Source organism: Rhododendron vialii, chromosome 5a, assembly GCF_030253575.1.
Source record: "Rhododendron vialii isolate Sample 1 chromosome 5a, ASM3025357v1".
Lineage (NCBI taxonomy): Eukaryota > Viridiplantae > Streptophyta > Magnoliopsida > Ericales > Ericaceae > Rhododendron > Rhododendron vialii.
Window position 1 is genome coordinate 1819693 of NC_080561.1, and position 13985 is coordinate 1833677.

The following is a 13985-nucleotide window of genomic DNA, read 5'->3' on the forward strand; positions in this document are numbered from 1 at the left end:
GGTATTCGGAGCAAGACTTGTTACTGGATCAGGCTTTGGTTTCTCGGAAGAATCCCTGAATGAAGGATAGTCATCGTCAATGGCACACCTCTGTATGAACAAAGAAAGAGTCATCAGTGTTTGTTTAGGCCTCAAGGGGGCTATCATAAGAGCTTGCTCATGAAATCAGTTGAGCATAAACAGATTGCACAAGCATGTCCAGTTATTTGCAGCTTATTTGCCCTAAAATTTGAATCAACATACTTAAGCAGTGGTACTTCAGAAAGGTAGGGTGTTAGTTCATTGGTACAACTTATTTAGGTTTCAGCTTCTTCGATTTTTCAACTCAAAAGGCGCTAAACGAGCTTGAGATACATTTTTAGATAGTTGTGTTATATCTGAAGTTGTCATAAAAACAAGCTTGGGATGCTCACTTTTACATCCCCAAAAGATTCGGTGCTCCCCTATAAACCGGTCATCCCTACATATATTATCATCCCCAAAAAGTTCACTCCATCCCCAAAAAAGCAGGTCTCCTAATTTATCATTGGGATGGCATGAAACATTTAGGGATGCTTACTTATTATTGTGGATGAAATGAAAATTCTGGAGATGGTACAGAAAGTCTAAGGACTCCGTAAATAAGTTTTTCTACTCATAAAAATAGTGATCCCCAAGAAAAATCAGGAAACGTGGCATTATTCGAAAGCCTAGTGAGACTAAAGTCTCCTTATATTTCTCCAAAATAGTAGGGGCTATATGGCCATCCAAGGGTTCTGTTTTTCTCCCCGTAAAATCAGGAAACGTGGCATTAGTCAACAGCCTAGTGAGACTAAGTCTCCTTGTATTTCTCTAAAATATTAGTACTGGCTATAATATATGGCCATTACTTTACAGAGTTCTGTTTTTTAATTTTCTCCCTATATGCAGACAAGTTTTGTCTTCTTCATATCAAAGCATTTTGCATATATGCAGACAAGTTATGCCCTGCGCTGCATGCATTACAAAGGGTTGGGTGGTCCATCAAGTCATATATATCATGTTGGTTAGGTTAGCATAGCACCTTAGAGGGAGAAACTTTTGGATGCAATTTGGGTATAGTCCACATGGTACCTAACAGCCCATCTGAGCTGTCCAAATTAAACATGTTTTGGACGGTCGAGATCCAAATACACTCTCTCCTACTTAGCCAACCACTTTCTCTCCTCTTCCTCTTCGGTAATCTTCTATTCACAAATCTATTTGTGTTCCACGGTTTTAGTTCATGTGTTTACAGGTTTGAAGGATGAAAGGCAAAATATATAGGTGGTATAACTTCGTTATGTTTGGACTGCTCATTGTCCTTCACATGTGCGGTATTTACTAGGGTACTAAAAATACCGAGCATGCTGTGGATTGGGAATCTGGTTGCTGGATTCTCAAGACAAAGTTAGATACGGCCTGTAACTTTGTCTTGAGAAACCAGCCAACAGATTCCAAATCAAGCATGCTCGGTAATTTTTGTTCCCCAGTATATATATAGCGCCCACATGAAGGAGGAGCAATCCAAGCATCACAAAGTTATACCAGCTAAATATTTTGCCTTTCATCTTCGATCTCCTTAAAACATGTAAACGCACAAACCAAAACCGTGGAACACAAACAAAACTGTAAAGAGAAGATCACTAAGTAATAGAAAAGGAAAAGGAGAGAAAGTGGTCGGCTGAGTAAAAGAGAGAGTGTTCGGATATCAGCCATTCAAAACATGTATAATTTAGACGACTTGGATAGGTCTGGATACCACCACATGGACTATACCCAATTTGCACCCAAAAATCTCTCCCTTAGAGGTATTGAACTCCTGACTTCCTTAATTACTACCAGTAGTGTACCTTCTGATGCTGTTGGGCCAAAGGACAATCTGCATGTTTACCGGAGGTTCAATTCTGGTACGTGATCATGAACATAATTGTCACAATCGCGATGTCATGCATGACATCATACCAAGCGGTTAGGGTATGTGCCTATCACGAGCTTAATTGGAGGCTTGCTTATAGCAAATCATGGGAGTTATTAATTGTAGATAACATGTAGGTGAGTAAATTTCTTTCCATATTCGATCTGAGCATTCCAAAGTTGATTGTTCTCTTTATTTTGTTCCAGCAACTGAAGCGATCGACTTGTAATGTTGCTTGGTATATGCCATCAATCCAAATGTCTGAGAATTTACCGCAACATCCTCTAAAAGGAAACCTTTCATACGCGACAGCGAGGGTGTTGATATGCGACAGAGAGGGTGTTGAAGCTTTCGGTTCCGCATTTTGTACGTGTGGCTCTGCATATATGCTCTATCTACTGCTTTTTCCATCGGTTCGTCCTCTCCTCTCGTTTGCATGAAATACTTATTTCTCCAAGTTAAATGATGATAACTGTCCTAGCACTAGTAGCGTTAACATTCTTGTGATTCTATTCGTAATTTTGTTTGTGTGTCCATGTTTTTTGTGTTTCTTGGTTCTGACTTTGAGTTTTTTCGATATATAAAATTATAAGGAGTCGTAAAAAATAATAGTCTTACCGAAAAAAGAAAAGGAGTGTAAAAAATAGACGCATTCTTGGAAAGTTAGGTAATATTGTCAAAGGGATCTATGCAATCACTTAAGAAAATTTAGCGGATTTTCGGATTCAAAGTCATGGTGGTGTGCAAGGTGTTTTGAGTAATTTTCGAAAGCAAATCAGTTTCGTGTCTCGCTTGGCTGGGGAAAACAATCGAACTTTGTTTTAAGTATTAAAGTCGTTCCACGTAGCAAGAGCTTTCTATTCATTCAAGAAAAATCATCATCGGATCACTTCGGAGTTTCCTACATTTACAGAATGATAATACTTAGTACATGTAAGCAAGTTACCGACACAGCTAGCAGTTTTTTGTTATCTAACATTACGTGTTGTGTACCCCACTTGTCTCTTAAAATTGTTTAATCAGGTTTTCAATATGGAAAAATAATCCAAGACTTTAACTTCTCTTCTTTAATCCTATAAAACGTGGCGAAGAACATATCGATTTGATATTATATATATTCACTGCAGTTAATATGGTAGTGATCCTAGTTTTTCTTTGTGCATATATGATAAAGATGTATCTTCACTGTTTTCATTTCTTCTCCTAACAACACCCGATTAATATTGGGGATGAATGCGTTATTGAAGGAGATTGGGTGAGCCTACAGTCCTATCACGTCTCCCAATGGACAGATGATTGTTCTAGGAGTGAAGTTTCTCGAGTTTACACTTTTAACAGAGGACAAGTAAACTTCATCTTTTGAAAATACAAACCTCCTCACAGAACGGCTGGACTTATAAAGCACATGATGATGAATTTTGGACACAAGGAGAAGATTGAAGTTGGTGGTGCAAGATAAATACAATTTTACACAATCAACCCTTAATGTACGAAATCCGCACTGCCAAATTCAGTCTTCTTGTATGCAAACTTTGTCATCATCTATTTTATGAATTTGATACGTGAGGAGGTTTGTATTTTCAAAAGGGCAAGTTTGATTGTGCTCTATTAAAAATGTTGACGCGAGAAGGTTCACTTCCTGAACAATCGTCTATCCATTGGGAGACGTGTTAAGCCAAACCATATCATATACTGACATAATTCAATATTATCCTTAATGTGAAAAGGATATATATATGGATGTAAGCTTACCCAATCTCCTTCAATCACACATAAATCTCCAACGTTACTCCGATGTTTTTGGAAGAAGAAATGAAAACACTGGAGATACATTTTACCGTATCCGCGCAAAGAATCGCTATAATCACACTTTGTGTAAGCAGATCCGTGAAGAAATTCTTTGCTGCTATGTAGTTTATTACGAAGAAAGAGCAAATAAAAATAAATGCGAAAACAACACAATCAACAATTCTGTTGACGTTCTTCATCACCACATGATTATTGGATAGGTTTATTTCTAGTCTTCCTAAAAGTGGTGACCTGAAAAAAGAACATGGAAAAACATTACTATTAACTAACTACTGGTTCGATTAGTTAAGCATTATTTTCCCCCCATATAAAAATAAATAAATAAAACAGTTTCGTATGAACCACAATGAATATATAATTCGTTAAATTTGATTGAATTAAAGAGGAGAAGTAGTTAATTCGATTTGTTGTTCGTTAAATTTGATTCTTAATTTTGATTTTTTTTTTTTTTTTGTAAGTTTGTTCGTGTGTCCATTTTTTTGTGTTTTCTGGTTCTGACTTTGAGTTTTTGCTATATATAAAATTATAAGGAGTCGAAAAAAACAATAGTTTTACCGGAAAAAAAAGGAGTGTAAAATATAGATCCAAATCATCAAGTTTTGGGTCCCACTTAGGACTCACAAAAGTGATCCGAAACCTTCGTTCCATACATCTCACGAAGAACATCACATTAGTAAAAAAAATTAACTCGGTCGAACCTGTATTATAACCTAGATGGTCCACATGATTTTACACGTAAATTAACCTTCCATTTTGTTTAATTTGTTTACATAGCTCTCGATATCCTAATCATGCTCAATTTTTTCGTTGATGTTGTTTTCTATCAGATGTGCGGAATGAGCATTTTGGATCACCGTTATGGGCTTACGATGATTCCCAAAACATTAAGGCTTGTAAGGGTTGGATCGTTAGTTGTATGTAGGTCAACTGAACAAAATAATCATGGTATAGGCAAATGTGCATCTTTTCCAGATCCACTTTGATATATAATGATCACTTCCATTGTATTTTTAGATCTCGTCTAGAATATTGACCTTAACTATAAAAATTGTGACCCAATATTGATTAATTTGAAACGACGTCATTTGAAAAATAAAAATTGGTTGGCATTCTAACCAAACCATTATCTCTCCATGTAAATGTGTTGAAAATCTTGAGACGCTATGTTTATCAATATGCACTTAGCATGATAATCAGCAGGGCGTTGTTTAGCTTACCTTCGTACAATTATCCATCCGTGTAAAGACCCGTAAATTCGTAAAATCTATTTAAATGTTTTACGTATAAGAAATAAAAAGGAGAAAATTGATTTGAAATAATAAGATTTGGGGTTAATGTGTTAAAATTGTATACTTGAAGGGAAAATGTGTGATGTGTGCATAGTGTATATGTGTGTGGGGTGAGGGGCAGGGAATTTTATTTCCCTTTTCTCTCCATCTCCCCCGTTCCTCTCTCCCTCTCTCGGCTCCCACTCTCACTTTCACCAAATTTCACCCAAACAACTCAAAACCCACACAAAACTACCTACAATCTTTCATTCCTACGCGTATTGGAGTTCGTTTCTCGTCGGATTAAGCTCGGAGGAAGCGTATTTCATCCGGTTTCAAGTTTTGGAGCTAGGGCTTAAAAAACCCTTAAAATTCGTCCTTCAATCTTGAGGTAGGGAGTTCTACCTTTCAATATATGTTTATGACTTGTTTCTACTGCTTGATTTGTGCCATTGATCGTGGTTATTGTTATTGTTATTGATGTTGTTGTGGTTGAGAAACCCATGAAAATCTACAGAAAATTTGCTCGAACAGCTTTTGTTATCGATACCTTAGCTTTTGTTATCAATACCTTTGTGTTCCAAAACCCAGAAAATCACTTGTTATCGATACCATTTGCCATTGTTATCGATACCCTTGCGTCTGCAACCATTTTTGACCAAATGGTATCGATACATTTGTGTTAAGTATCGATACCTGTTGCTTATTTCTAGCTTTTGCTATTTTGCTTCGTACTTCACTGTTTTGGTTTCCAATCATTCCCAACCCATTCAAACACTTCCCGAATGATCCCTAACTTGATTACTTGTAATCGAAGACCTCGTTGAATATTCCCATGATCTTAATGCTCATTTGAACTTGATTTCACGAAAATCATTTTATAAATCGTTGTTGGATTGGAAAGGCAGGAATGTGTTGACAAAAAGGATTTTGAAACTTACGTACACGACGAGAACATTTTAGGACATCCCGAATGGGTAAAGTGTCTGGCAAAGGACATCGGGGTCCTTTAATTGGCCCGATTTGAGCTATATGCTCGTATTTGATACTTCAGGACATCCCGAATGGGTAAAGAGCCTGGCAGAGGACATTGGGGTCTTTTAATTGGTCCAGTAAGAGCTTCGGCTCATGACACATGTACGAGATACGTTTTGACATATGGTGTTTCAAAGTTTGTTTAGTAAGACACATAATTGGTTTTGAAAATGAAAGGTTGGAATTGAATTACTATGGTTGCCCTTCTATTGGTTTTGAGTTGCCATCTTTCATTCTGTGACCGATCCTGCATTTCATATGCATACATTGTTAGATTAGAGCTTTCTACTGGGCTAGTGTAGCTCAGACCTTACATTATCTTTCAAGTACTAACCTTGGGCAGTAGTTGCATGCTTGGAGTGCTTGGGCGTGGACATGATTTTTTTTGAAAGCTAACCTGAAGAGTTACTAAGTCATCTTTGTGATTTATCTTTTGGAAGATGTTTTCGTAACTCTATTTGTAAATCTTTTGATTAAAAAATATTGTACCTTCTTAAATCTGATTTGATATTCTGTACTATGTTGATTTGGGCCATGGAGCCAAAGATGTACTATTTGTAAACATTTGGTCGTTGAAATGCAACTGATGGAAATGAGAATGTTAAACTATTTTGGGGTATCGTATGGATAATTGTGAGGTTTTATTTATGAAAATTCATTTATTATTATGTTTAAAATCGAGAGTGTGACAATCCGCGCGTTCGGCTGTCCATGCGAAATGTTCATTCCGTACATCTCACATAAAAAGATCTATGAAAAAATTAAACTTGATTAGGATTCATAAGCAAATGTTCGAAATCATGTGGAGCTTCACAATCTGTTCACATCTATACTACTTTTAAATGTACGAAGGTGTTTCTTACTTTTTATTTTCCACAAATGCCCCTAAACATTTGCTATTAGTACTTGCCCAACCCTACGTCCTCTTCCCCAACCGACACTGCTCCAACGGATTTGATACAAAACAACGACAGCCTCTCCTGGCTTCCAAAGGACACAACTCGATCACAAGGCAGGGAAACAGAAAACGCTTTCCAAAATTGCTCCACCGCTCTATTCTTCCCATCCACTGAAGTTTGGCAGCCGACGACCAAGGGCGCCGACTACCCCATTCACATACTCCGCTGCACGACAAAGTGATTCTACGCAGAGGGATAAAAAAAACATACCAGACTGCTTCAAACAGAAACCCAACTTTCCTCCTTGCCTCTAATTGCAATCACTTTCCCCTTTGAATGGACCGCTATGTCGATCATAATTCAAGGAACATAATCACCCACATGTATCGAATACGAATCCACAAAAGTGTTCTACGTTAATTACCCACTATGTCGACCATAATTTTTGCACAAAAACTGTTTGATGAAAGGTTCCTTTTTAATTATTTTGGCTTATATATGGTTTGGTGGAGACCATTTGAATGTGGCATAGAAAGGGTTGCGAGAGCCTTATAATTGTTCTCCTATAAAGCTTCATCAAACATCATATAGGCGTATCCAAGCAAGACACAAAATTGCTAGTGACGTAATTCATGCATATTCAAGAGGCAAGTAAGATATGTAGCATTGCGTATATCCCCAATACAAATTATGAAGATAAAAATTATTTAGTTTTCAGATAAATAAAGCCATTGTGGCTCTGTCATCTTATTACTTTGTACTTCCCTCACTTTCATCTTTATTATTAGTTTTCCTCTTCTTTTCTATTGCATTTTTCATCAACATTTGGGAATAGCCAAGTATTGGGGATCATCGTGGCACTGCCATTTTATTTCTTCGTACTTACCTCTCTCACTTTGATTGTTATTATGATTTTCCCTCTTCTTTTCGAATAGCAAAGTATTTGGGTGGCATTCAACGTAACTCCATCTATTAGACTATTAGCCATATAGAAAATGAATTGATGTATTCTAGAAAGGATTGCGAAAGCTTTATGAATGTATCAAGATTAGTACTCATAGTGGAACTATATCTGTGAGACAGACAAACTGGTGATTCTGATCAATATGTGTATATGTGACATAGACACTCTCATTTGATCAAATGTATCAAGAATTGAAGTAATTGATTCATGCACTTTTTTTTGGGTCCGCAACTGATTCATGCACTTGGTGGTTCATTGCACTTTCTCTAGGGCTATGTGGTTGGCTTCTCCTTTGTCAGTGGACACCTGAACATAAAACTCACCGCTTAAAAAAAAATATTATGTCATAGAAATCTCAGCAATGGTACTTAACGAAAGGAAAGAAAGAAAGAAATCTCACCTATGGTACTTAGTGAAGTAAACGTAGCAACCCCAATATTAGGCCAAAGCCACAGATTAAACAACAACAAAACCACCAAACATATTGATAGGAACCTAAATCAAACTATAAATTATCTAACTACACTAAATTATCAAAAAAATGTGCAATGCACGTGCACAACTATGTAATGTGGCCTTAGGACTAACAACCCACCTTCTACCCATGCATTGCCCGATTGTGTATGGAAAAACCTGTTCCCCCCCCCCCCCCCCCCCCCCCCCCCGGGTCATACCTGCAAAATAGAGTTGCAGCAAGGCATGGAGCAACCAAAGAAACATGACTTCTTTTTGTTCTCCTCCTTTTTTCTCGGCTTATTCTTCTTCTTCTTTTTGCTCCCGAACAAAAAGGTTTCAGAATTGGTGTTGGTGTTGGATAATTCATCTTCAAAGTTAAGGGATCGTCAAATTGGGAAAAAAAATGGACGTTCAGAGATGGTTTTCCAGAATTGGCGTTTGTAGAGGAGAGGGCCTGGAATATGTGTAGTTTTAACTATTGGAGCCCAGGCTATTTTACTGCCAGTCTAAATAAGGCTGTGGAGGATGCTGTTGGTGGGCTGGGATGTGTCTCTTGTTGATGAAATGTATTGATTAGATGTTGCTGTTGTACTCCTGGAAAGGGGTTTTGTTAGTAAGGTTTGGGAACAAAGCTGATTATGGAAAAGGCACGATTATGTCTACGTTTCATCATGTTGCATAAGGTATACAATGCTGTATATTTGGAAATCAGCACAAAGAATATTATTCAAACTTCGTTTAGATGGAATGGAGAACCCCAGTTACAATAGCTGGTTACTGGATTGCAGTACACAACTTCCCCATGTTGTAGGAACTGCATATGCTATGAAAATGGATGGATGAGATGCATACACAATCACCTTTTTTGGGGAAGCTGGCACCAGTGAGATAAGTATGTAATTATGTAAGATAACTCCTTTTCTGTTTTGTTTGGTTTTTAATCATTTTATCATTAGATCAATAGGAGTGTCAGAATTTCCATTTAGATATCCCGTAGTTCTTACAAAAATCGGGCTTTCATTTGTTAAGCTTAGCATACTACCTAGCCGTCTCTTTATATGACTTGGTCTAAAGAGACTTCGTTCGATTTGCAATTATCTTGGTATCGACCCTCAAGTTGAATAGTTGTGTGTGTGTGATTCGACATCTATCATCTTAAGTCAGTAAGGTCGAAGACTCAAAGGTACTGGCTGATGCCATGTGTCTACCTCTGTGAGTGCATGATATTGCAGAATTCAAGTATAGTCATGGGCCTCGTGGTTTTGAATTCCTAGTCAGGCTTTTCTACACTACATAAAGTTAAGAAAAATCTCCATTTGCAATCGTTTCATTCAAATGAACAGTTTTTTGCCATTAAATGAAGTGATTTTGTGGTGGTTATTGAGGCCCCGATTATTTTCACCTGCCGAAATAACAGTGGGCCATCAGCACCCGTCTCAGATCAATTCGAAAGTATTTTCCCTCTTCACTTTCACTCTTGACTTTCCCTTTTCCAGATTCTCATTTTCAGGATACATTGAAAATTGCTATGGTATTGCTGTTAGATGACAGGCATATGGAGTTCGTACTATTCGTGTAAATGGTAATGACGCTCTTGCCATGTTTAGTGCAATTGAAGCAGCACGTAGAATAGCTGTAAATGAGCATAGCTCTATCTTGCTTCAGGTAACCTAATGATTCAATTTTAATCATTACTTGAAAAGCTAAAAAGAGTTGGACAAGATTTCGTTTAGAGTTTTTGAAGTTAGTTACATTACACTTGCAAAGTTTTGATTCGTTTTTCAATGGATAGACCAGGAAATCACTCCACTTTAGGTGATTCCACCAAATATCTTTCAGATGAAGAGATCGACCGGTGGAGAGAGCAAGACCCTGTGTCCAGATCTGATTTTGTAAGTGAATTGAAACTAATGGTTTGTGGAGTGATGAGGCGAAGTCCAAGCATCGAACCTCTATCAAGAACCAGGTAACACTTCCTCCACTTTGAACAAACTCAATAGATGATTGATTTCTAAGTTTAAGACAGACTATCATATGTAGGCTAACCATTGGTATTGGGAGTGATACGAAATATGGGGTAAAAGTTACCAGTTACTCATAGAAACGGTACGTATTGGCCGGTACGGAACGGTATCACCAACCTTGATACAAATAGATGGTCTAAGTTTGGCTAGCTCATTAGGTCAACACGGACTCCTTATGCATGATGTTTTTTTTTTTTTTTTGTCTGGAGACTAGAATTTATAAGAAATCTATACTTTGATTGTTAATTTTAGAGAGCCCACATGAGTAAGGACCGAGTGTTTCCCTGTGATGCTATAATGCCACCACGTAGAGTCACTTTCTTTAAAAAAAATTGTACCTTTTAAAATGATTTGAGCTTCAATATGTTTATTGAAAATGATGTACGTGTACATTATATGTGACATTTGAATTTGTTATAAATACAGGCAATTGAGAATTTGAAAAGACTGATATCCTTCTCAAAGTTAAGGGGGAGACGAAGAGGAGAAGTTCAAAGTCCAACTACACAAGAACAACGAAGGTATCTTCCATTTGAATCAGATGGAGCCAGATAATTCTTGGACTCATTCAAAAGTCAGAATCATGCAGCCGCTTGACAAACTAATAATATTTGGTGTTATTTCCCCTGCTCTTTTTGGTCGTTAGAAGGGTCTTTGTATTCTTTTTTATGCTTTTAATAATTGAGGGGTCCAACAGGATGGCCATGTTTATATACCACTTGGATCCTTGTGTCCGTTTGAAAATGTTGGAACTGCTTTTCCACTCTTGTCTTTGAACAGAGGAAATAGGATTCTAAATTGTAACAACTACTGAATTTGGCATTTGAAATGCAAAAACTATTATTCTAATTGTTGAATCTGATTCCCAAATTGCTGAAACTATTTTGAATTGCTGAAATTGGTTCCAACTGTTGCTCTTTTCTTGATCGGAAGCTAGCTTTTGAACTGTTAAAATGGTTCTCTAAATTGCGGAAATACCTAAACTTGTTAATTTTAAGCGAAGAATACAATTCAATGACGACCCAAAAGATGAGGGAGGGGAAAGGTTTTTTAGACCAAATGCTCACAGTTTGCAAGTGCATTTTCTAATGGACGGAAGTTGTAGAGAATTTAGAGGACGGAACACTCAAATAGGGGCCGGAATGCAGAATGCTCGAACTTTTTAAATACATGTTAAGTATTGTGGAGCTCCCCTCACAGGGTTCCTCATCAATTTCAATACTATTTCTTCAATAGTTATAAAAGTGAACGCTGAAGTAACATAAGATATAGAATGTCTACATAGAAAATGCTTTCAAAGAAAAATTACCATGTGCAACGCACGTGTAAATCCACTAGTATGTATAAATGTTCGATGGAGTTAATTTTTTTAATTACAAGTGTGGTGTTCTATGTGAGATGTACGGCAATTAAGAAATCCCCGTGTTAATCAGGAAATCAATTTCGAGAGAAAAGAAACAGCCATCTGGAAAGGTGGCGTGTAGCCTGGCCTTGCGCGGAGGTGCAGAGAGAAAGAGCCATCCTGGAAGGGGCGGTGTGGAACCTGCGCCCAGGGTCAACTGGATATTGCTATGATGAGGGGGATGGGATGCGAAGGCTAGCTCTAGAGGCCGAGAAAGTCAAAGACGCGGTGATGGAGACGCGGAAATAGATATTGAACCCTTAAACAATTAGGCCCCTGCCGTTTAAATCCGTTAAATTTTTACCATGGCTATTTTAGTTTTCTACTTCCATTGCTCTACTGGGCTTTAAAACTCTAGGGAAAATGATGGCTAAAGACGTGTTTTGATAATTAATACTCGCTAAGGACACTTTCAGCATTAATAAATATTCTCAACATGTTCTTGACAGATATTAATTATAAAAACACGTCTTGGACCGTCATCTTCCCAACACTTCTATAGTTGTGAGAACTCCGCGTGATGGTAAAATTTACGTACATGCTAGTACAATTGGGTTTCCTCTATTTCCAATTTATGAGTCCCGGCCATGTCTTCCATGTGGTAAACAGGGATTTACATTACATTTCCCCATGCCATGAATTTTTTGAAAGTTCAAACTTACAGATTATGATTCAATTATTTTGAGTGTAAATTCTATCCGCCATAAAACCATGGGGTATCACCATTCCATGTGGGTCCTACAAGACTTTTTTTTTGTTACAATCTGAACCGTTCATCTTATAGAACACGTAGAGTAGTATACCCATTAAAAAAATTAGCTTGATTGGATATCGATAGGTATATCGAAACTTGAATTTTGGTTTGCAGAATGGAGGATCGTAGATTTTGCAGTTAAATTGTTTATGGCAGTCCATTTCCTAAACTGAAATTCAATTTTTAAAATACCTATTGATGTCCGACTAAGCTCATTTTTTTGCGTGCATATACTATTATGTGGGCGCTACAAGATGAACGGTTCAGATTATAACAAAAAATGCTTGGTGAGACCCGTAACGAGCTGTGGTGAAAAGAATTTTAACTCAATTATTTTATGTATGTTTGACGATTACAAATTAGGGTAGGTGTACTGTGATGTTTGGTCCCTGTGGGATTTTTATGGACGGTTACGAATCGGAGGCCATGTTAGATTGCCATTATATAATTTATATTGACGTTGAAATGCATCGCGTGTCCACTTCTAGTTTTGTTTTTTTAGATTTATAAACCAATAATTCACAAAGAAATCAATTCAAAACTAAGAAATGGCGACTCTTTTTAAAAAATAAACACAAAAAAAATAATCCGGACAAATTATTAGGCCAAACACCCCCTTTGATTAGTACTGATCGTACTAGTGAAATAAACATTGAGGCCCCGTTTGATAACAGTGATAGATGGATGAGATTCGTAAGGAGATAGGATTAAGATTGAGATTGGTAATGAGAAGGGATTGTTAATGAGAAGTGATTGATAATGAAATTATTAATATCATGTTTGTTTGAGATAGGATTAGATGATGGGATTGGACAACAATGCAGATGGTCAGAGAATGAAGGATGCCAAAAGTCACTTGTATGATGGTGCTATTTAAAAAGAACTGTAAATGAGCTAGTAACGAGTTAAAGGTAGGTCTATAATGGACAATATTCTCTTGATGCAAGAATTGGTCAGGGGATAGCATAGAGATCAAGGTCCTCCTAGATGTGCTCTGAAGCTTGACATGATGAAGGCGTATGATAGTGTTGACTGGGATTTCCTTTTTGGGATTATGAGAAGTATGGAGTTTCCTAGCCTCTATATTAGTTGGGTACAAGCTTGTGTGACTACCCCAAAGTTTTCTATGCTTATAAATGGAGAGCTAAAAGGTTATTTTTCTGGTAAAAGGGGTTTTCGTCAGGGGGATCCTATCTCACCTTATCTTTTCTTGCTTATTATGGAAGCTTTTTCTGCTCTGTTGAAATCCAGAATCAGTACGGGGTTTTTTCTTTCCACCCTAAATGTGAGGCTATAAACCTTTCTCATCTAGTCTTTGCAGATGATATGTTTATTGTTTGTGGGGCTAATTCTCAGACCTTCGCTACTATTGCTGGAGTGTTGGAGGATTTCCATCTTTTTTCAGGATTGCAACCAAATTTGAACAAGAGTGCTTGTTTTTTTTGCTGGGGTGGGTTCT

At 37.3% G+C, this 13985-nt stretch overlaps 2 protein-coding genes and 1 long non-coding RNA gene across 4 annotated transcripts in view; 1 reads left to right on the top strand and 2 right to left on the bottom strand.

Annotated features, from left to right (window-relative positions):
- The window catches only part of LOC131325403 (casein kinase 1-like protein 1), a 40801-nt gene that overhangs the window by 10363 nt on the left and 16453 nt on the right, over positions 1–13985 (bottom strand). The gene's annotated exons all lie outside the window — the stretch shown is intronic.
- Positions 1–13985, bottom strand: part of LOC131325402 (IQ domain-containing protein IQM1-like) — a 38646-nt gene that overhangs the window by 417 nt on the left and 24244 nt on the right. The gene's annotated exons all lie outside the window — the stretch shown is intronic.
- Positions 8348–11219, top strand: LOC131325407 (uncharacterized). Of its 2 annotated transcripts, none has more exons than XR_009199692.1 (3): positions 8348–8456; positions 8680–10011; positions 10139–11147. It is a non-coding gene; the product is annotated as an uncharacterized LOC131325407 (long non-coding RNA). The 2 variants fall into 2 exon arrangements; XR_009199693.1 differs by lacking the exon at positions 8348–8456 and having other exon boundaries at positions 8571–10011; positions 10139–10312; positions 10797–11219.